The following is a 7,399-nucleotide window of genomic DNA, read 5'->3' on the forward strand; positions in this document are numbered from 1 at the left end:
AGACTTGCGTTTGTTTTCCTGCCTCGGATAATGCAGACTCAGACGACCTCGAGTATTCGAGCTGTTTCGCGCGCGTCCACTGTTTTCTCAGCCTTTGCAAAAAAGGATGCTCGAGCCTGAGAAGGTGGATGACAGGGAGACAGAGAGAGAGAAAGAAAGGGAGTGGAAGATGCAAACTCACGACGAGTAGTGAGTGACCTGAGGCTCTGACAACTATTGAGAATAAACGAGGCGTGGCGAGCTGCAAAGCCCGGAGAAATGGATTTAAGGGGGGGGGGGGGGTAATGGGTTGACGAGTCCAATGAGGGAGTTTGTGTGCTGACAGGCAGCTGTGCTGACTTCAATTAGCAATGCAGTAAAGCTGTTTTTACAATACTCAGCTGAAAGTACACACAAGAGAATGAGAGGAATTTTGGCTGTGTGAATACACTTTTCACAAAATTAATATTTTTCTTCTTTAGGAATGTGCGCCGTTGAAATGCAACCAGTATTATATAAGCAGAAGCATTTTTTTTATCTATGCTTCGTAATATTTTAGTAGTAAAGTGAATGATTGCTTTTAATTAAGCTTTAGAAATGAATATGTTTTGTTGTAAATATCTATCATAAATCCAAAAATTAAACAAAAATAAATCTGGTAACAAAATAATTTTACAAAATCGTCCATTCCCTTATGTCCCACTTCAGACAACAATAACTGATTTAGTTTTGGACATTGGAAATAAATATATACATCATAAACAGAAGCAAAACAAACTTTTTCTGCCAAATGACACGCGCAAGAGTTTCTGTTATTCAGCCGCAGACAGGAGGCTGGATAAGTTCATATTAGCGTAAGGGTAATTTTCATACAACCTTATCTCCAGTTAGTTGGTTTATTTCTTCTCTGGCAATGTATATATAGTTTCCAAGAGCAGCCACATCATTTATCATTAATTATTCGCCAAGCAACACATGGACTGTAACAATTTATGTTACAGGGAGCGCAAGTAAAGTCAAAAGTGTATAATCATAGTTTATTTGTAGTTTAAGACCATACACGAGACAACAGTTCAATTAAAAGCTAAGGAACCGTTTTTAAAAAAATGTAAATTAGGGTACGTCTTTTGATGTATTCACATTGTCATGCTTTTTTTTTTTTTTTCCCCTCAAAAAATTTACCACATATTCATATTTCCTGTCCATGTGAGGGGTACACAATGCTTTTCCTATGAAATCAACAATGGTTGCACAGATTGTTTTGGGTCGCTATTTTGTGTAAAAAACGAGGTGTGCATGTGCCCCAGCGTGATCGCAGCTACCCATGTTCTAGTTCCAAGTGTTGTTTTTTGTTAGCATGAATGTAGCAGAACGGATGTGTGCATCTGCGGAGCATGTGGTGAAGAGGCGATGCTTATGATCATGTTTGTGTGCAACCAGAGGCCAAGAGGAAATGTCTCTTTATTCCTTCTATTCTCCCAAGACCGAGCTGTGACATCACAGTAGTTCACAAACCTTGTTAACACTTGAAGCGGTGCTTTGTGCTCATGTGTTTGTGAGTTCTTTGACAGACTCTGTCCAACGCAGGCATGGCTTTTTTCACTCTCAATCAACCTCCCACCACACCCCATCACACTCCCCCCACACCGACATACCGGCCAACACTGCCATAGTAAAGGTACACTGAAACTGCACTCTGACTCTCTAACAAGTGCCAAAGGACATGCTCTTCACGAGAAACAGGAAGTGAACTGTGGGTCACGGGGCTGAATGAGGTTTTTAGAAGCTATGCAGATCAAGCTTATAAGAATAATATTCAATCCTGAATTCGAGTCCCTTTTTATTCACGGGGGTCACCAGCATTCTAAGAAAGTCCTAACAAAAATACATTGCTTTTAGAACCTGAAAACTAGTGATCGTTGGAAAAACAACCTAATGTTCCTGCTAACTGTTGGGCTTAGCTGCCTTGAGGCTCTGGTCCTAATCTTTGGCAATTAAATGTACTTGGTGTTGTGTGTGGGCCAGTCTTTCCCCGTAACTGCCCATGGTGACCAAAATCCGCTAATGGGCTAAGCGGGTCGGGCAAAAGTCACCTTCTGGCAAGCACACCCTTGCTTTTGCCAAATACATTTACATTTAGTCCCATGATGCTTCAGATTGCTTTTCATCCAAAAGCAACTTACCATTGGGAAAAGTACATTACAACATAAGCGATTCCTTCTTAAAGATGGCAAACAGACACAGGAAATGATTGTTGAAAGTCAATTTGCCCTCCCGCAGTAAAATAATAACAACTAGTTTAAGGATGTCCTCCTCCTGGATTTCATTGTTTTTTATTAGGCTTTTTTCGTAATATTCTCATACTACATTTTTTAAAAAAAAAAATCATAAATTTATATCTGTTCATTCCATCATAAATGCCTATTAAAAACGTTACAAATTATTAATTATAGAGTTTTTTTGTAATTTATTTAATAAAATGTCATCTTCCAGTTTCCTTTCTGCGTCCAATACAAAATAATTGGTCTAATCATCAAATATTAAGTCATAATTGTATGATTATCTTTTTTATTATTGCTTATTTTTACCACTATCTATGCAACCTAATTTAATTAATCCTAAGATAATCTAATTGTCATCTAAGTTTATAAATTATAATTTTAAAACAAAACAAATTATAACGCTCGCGCTTTTTTCATGACAATGTACAGTTGTCAAAATATGGGTCCCTTTCAATTATAAACATAATCATAAAATTAATTTAATTAATATTTCTTAAATTAGGCGTAATTATTGTATCAATCATTTAATACAGTCAATAGCAAAATGTGTTAGTTGTTTGTAATTCTTAAACTGTAATCATAATTTGTCCATTATAATTTTCTTTTTCATTATGCTTATTTTGTCCATATTTATCTTGGCAACTAATGTTGAATTCCATCCTAAATATAATTAACAGCAGCTGCAAGCCGTGATGACAGGAGGGCCCGGGGTGGCTGCGACCCCGGCTGCACCACCACCCGGAGCGTTCAAGGTAAACAGAAATGGTTGGGCAATAGGTATTTCAAATTGTAAATCTAGGAGGAATAATATCAAAGTCAATTCATTTCTGTTCCAACCTTCCTCACGCTGCCAGCTGATAAAATTGTGCTATGGACCTATAGAGCCTGACATATTGGGCAATGAAGATTTGCTTCAGGCCAGACCTCTCTACCAACGCCAATTTGATGTTTAGTGCCGATTGAACATGTGCCAATGGTTAAAGTTTCCTGTAAAACAAGTCCATTTCCTGTGTCGCTAATTTATAACTGAAATATTGTGGCCTTTAGATGAGGGTTCGGGGCCAGGACCTCTTATAAAAAACCGTGGTGACGTTTTAGGAAGATTGGGCATTGTCGGCAATTAGTTACAACAAACCTCCTGTTTATTGATTGGGCATTTAGACCATGCTTTAGCCACTTCGTAATTTGTTGCTAGCATGTTTAGCATATTTCTTCACATGTCTTGGTAGTCACACAGTGGCGGATTATACCTGTGTTGCTATAGTTGCATCAGAGTGGTTTATGTCCACGTCCTAGTTGAGAGCTATGTGGCGCTATGGACTATAACTGAATATTGGGCTTGTAAACGTGGTTCAGAGACCCTGAACTCGCTACTCAAACGAGTATGTCCAGTTGGGGCGAAGATCGGACCTTGCTTGCTGAGTTTTACAGTGCAACTTCTAGTTTCGTCATTGGCGAAGCACCATCGAAATGTATTGTCGTGGCCGCCAGGGCGACAAATTACTTGACTGCCCCCTCAAGACGAATCTAACTTACTCAAAGATCTTCTAAGAATTTAAGGCATCACACAACAATTTGAAAGCACCGATCCTGAAATTAAAACTGTAAGTAGGTGTTTGTTAAAATACGCGGTCTGAAAATGGCTAAACCCCACTGCACACAAAAAAATTGTGGACAGGAAATGTCAAAATAACGTACCTTCCTGTTGGTGTTTCCGACAGATTTTTTGATACCAAGATACTGTTAGTTCCTGTATGTATTGGTGGTACAATTGTCTCCCGACAGGGTTTTCGGACATGTATTGTGAAACGTAGCTCGAGGCGCCAACATCCATTTTAATTTGTTAAATACCACACCTTTATTTCTGAAAACAAAATATCAGACGTAAATGGCTTGCCTTTCTTGCACCTGTTGCACAAGAGTCGTTGATTTTTCAGCAAATGTTTATGGGAGGTCTCAAAAAATGTTGATTTCATTTTGGGAGAAGAAAAAAAGAAACGAGGAATTTTGCAATAAAGGTTTCTCACACCGATTGGGTGCTCAGGCCCTAATTATTTTCATATTATGGAAAATTTTTTTTTTTTTTGTCCCTTATTTGATCCCAATATCTCATCGAAAATACATGTTGTTATACATGAGAAAAAATAAGCGTACAAGATCAGCAATTTGATCATGCTCCTATTTGTTAGTTTTTAAGGTAATTTTAAATTCTATATTTCAATGTATAGGGTCCTTTTCTATTTCTATGCAATTGTTGTAAAAATAACTGAACATAAATATAGGAACCCTGAATAAAAAAAATGCTCATAGTTACGAAGCAAACATTTTTCATGACATGGCACTTAGAAGCTGTTTGCCATGTGAAACAATCACCTCTTCATTGATATCCTTCATAATTTCTTTCTATATACGGTGGCTGTGTGTCCAACAATTGGGGACTCCCCCTGAGTCTAGGGAAGTGGCACAAAGAGACCTCTCCTGAGCAATAACATTGTTCCTTTCTCAACTGTTAACCTTACTGGTAATTAAAAACCACAATCAAGCTTACGCCTCTTCACTGTCCTGGGTGCAAACCTAGAAGGGGTAATAAAAAGTTTACAAGGGCATTTGACTATGGAGAAGACCTGATGGGTATAGAAGAGAGTTATCCTTTGGACCGCTGACTGCGATTTACCTTGTAAGATACAACCTTATATTTGTGTAGAAATAGGCCCTGTTAGCCCCAATTTGCAAGAGTCCCTGGGGGTTAAGAGTAACGTGTGGGTTTTCGAGCTGTGTGGCTCCTGATGCCTCTGGCCTGATTTAGGCCTCCCTGCACACAAGCAAGACAGGAGAAAGAGGCCTGGAGTGCTGGAAATGGAAAAATTACGAGGTACATGCACACACGTACACTTCAGTTGTAAATTAAGTGGCATACTTGTTTAAACTTGCTCAGACTTGTGCCAGATTCACATACACAACAAAAAGAGGATGGCACTACTGTTTATAAGACACTAAGATACCCACTGACTGCTCTAACACTGACCCTGAACATGATCAACAGCCCAGCAGAAACACTTCTGTGTGTCCAACAGGAATATATTTAGGGAGACAGTCCTTTATGTAACCAGGTCCGCTGCACACTCACATATTAAGTGCCTGACTGGGGAAAAAGCATAGGAAATTGACATGACATTTTAAGTGGTGAAAGGAGTTTCCTTGTGACATGTTATGATACTGAGTGTTAAAGGAATAGTTCATCCAATTTGATATGGAGAAGACTGAATGGAATAGAGAGAGCTATCCTGACCATACCTCGTAGATAACCTTATAGTTGTGTGAGAATAGGCTCCTTGCAGTCTGGTTAAGCAGTAAGTGGGTTAGGCTGCAAATCTGATGCATTCTGGGCCTGATATAGGCCTTGCACACAAAGCAAGATGAGAGAAGAGGCTGGAGTGCTGGATGAAAATTAGCTTTCTTACCCCCTTGAGATCCACAGATGCGAGGTGCATGCACACACGCATTACCCCCCAGTTAAATTAAGTGGCATAATGGTTTAAACTTGCTCAGACTTGTGCCAGATTCACATACACACAACAAAAAAAGAGGATGGCACTGTTTATAAGACACCAAGATACCCACTGACTGCTCTTCCACTGACCGGAACACATGATCAACAGCCCAGCAGAAACACTTCTGTGTGCCCAACAGGGAATATTTAGGGAGACAGTCCTTTATGTAACCCAGGTCCGGCTGCACACCTCACATATTAAGTACAGCCTGACTGGGGAAAAAAGCATAGAAATTGACATGACATTTTAAGTGGTGAAAGGAGCTTCCTGTGACATGTTATGATACTGGAGTGTTAAAGGAATAGTTCATCCAACAATGGATCCCTCTGCGGTGAATGGGTGTCAGCCAGAATGAGAGAGAGTCCAAACAGCTGTTAAAAAATATTACATAGGCCTGCTAAAACATCACAATAATCCACAAACCATCAATTAACATATTATAAAGCAAAAAGCTAATATATCCTCTATCCATAATATTGGTTTCTCCAGAGAAAAACCATTGGTGAGCAAGTGATGTAATTCTAAATTCGGCACCCATTCACTGCAGAGGATCCATTGGTGAGCAAGTGATGTAATTCTAAATTTTTCCAGTGAGGAACTAAACATTCCCATCTGAAGGGGGGGTAAACTTTAAGCAAATTTTAATTCTTTTAGTGACTCCACCTTTTAAAAAAATAATCTGCTTATGAAGGGGATTATTATACATCATCACTGTTTCTAGACCAAACGCCTTCAGATCCAAAAAGGAGTCACCTAACAATCACTCAAAAAAATTCAACCACATAGAAATGCAGTAGAAACACTTAAAACACCTTAACAACGGCATAGCAATGCCCTAGCAACCACTCATTACACCCTAACATAATACTGTACCATCATGCGTTAAATACATATATATATAGCCTATATATATATATATATATATATATATATATATATATATATATATATATATAAATTGTCACAAACAGGAAGACCATTAAAATGGACATCCATCAAAAGAAAACCTTCAACATCTGTGGAATAACCACAATAAAATGTATACTTTGTATTATACATTTACATAAAATTGCAACCTGTGATTCTGATATAACATCCCTGTAATCGCATTATGCAAAGTTGTTGCTTTTCCTGGGATTATGTGCAAAACAGTGAAGTATTACAATAATATAGATGGTAATGAGAGCACATTTAAGTGGATTAAAATTTTTCTCTTTCTTTCTTGTTTCTTGTATTTGGTATTTTTGTTTATCTACAAATGTATGCAACATCTGCATGTAGGAAACTCAATAACATATTTATTTATGCTTCTTTGTTTTCAGGGCTTTATAATGAAACCCTTATATACCAGGAACCGATGCTACATGCCACAAGGTACAACTGGCTTTACAAAACACAACCAAACAGACTTACAAGAAAAATGTTTTCGTCGTGCGTAGTTGAGATTAGTGCACAAAAACTGTCAGAAGGTCATACCCCCAGGTGTGAACGTAAACACAGACGGGACAGCAGGAATGCGGTAACTCCTGTGGTTAGTTAATGGCATTTTGTGTTCCAAAAATTTCTGGACTACCAAAATAATATAAT

The 7,399-nt window shown here is 38.3% G+C and overlaps 1 pseudogene; it reads left to right on the forward strand.

Annotated features, from left to right (window-relative positions):
• Positions 1-2,953: 2,953 nt before the first annotated feature.
• The window catches only part of LOC122136837, a 20,350-nt pseudogene continuing 15,904 nt past the window's right edge, over positions 2,954-7,399 (forward strand).

The sequence above is a fragment of the Cyprinus carpio genome, chromosome B3 (genome assembly GCF_018340385.1).
Source record: "Cyprinus carpio isolate SPL01 chromosome B3, ASM1834038v1, whole genome shotgun sequence".
Lineage (NCBI taxonomy): Eukaryota > Metazoa > Chordata > Actinopteri > Cypriniformes > Cyprinidae > Cyprinus > Cyprinus carpio.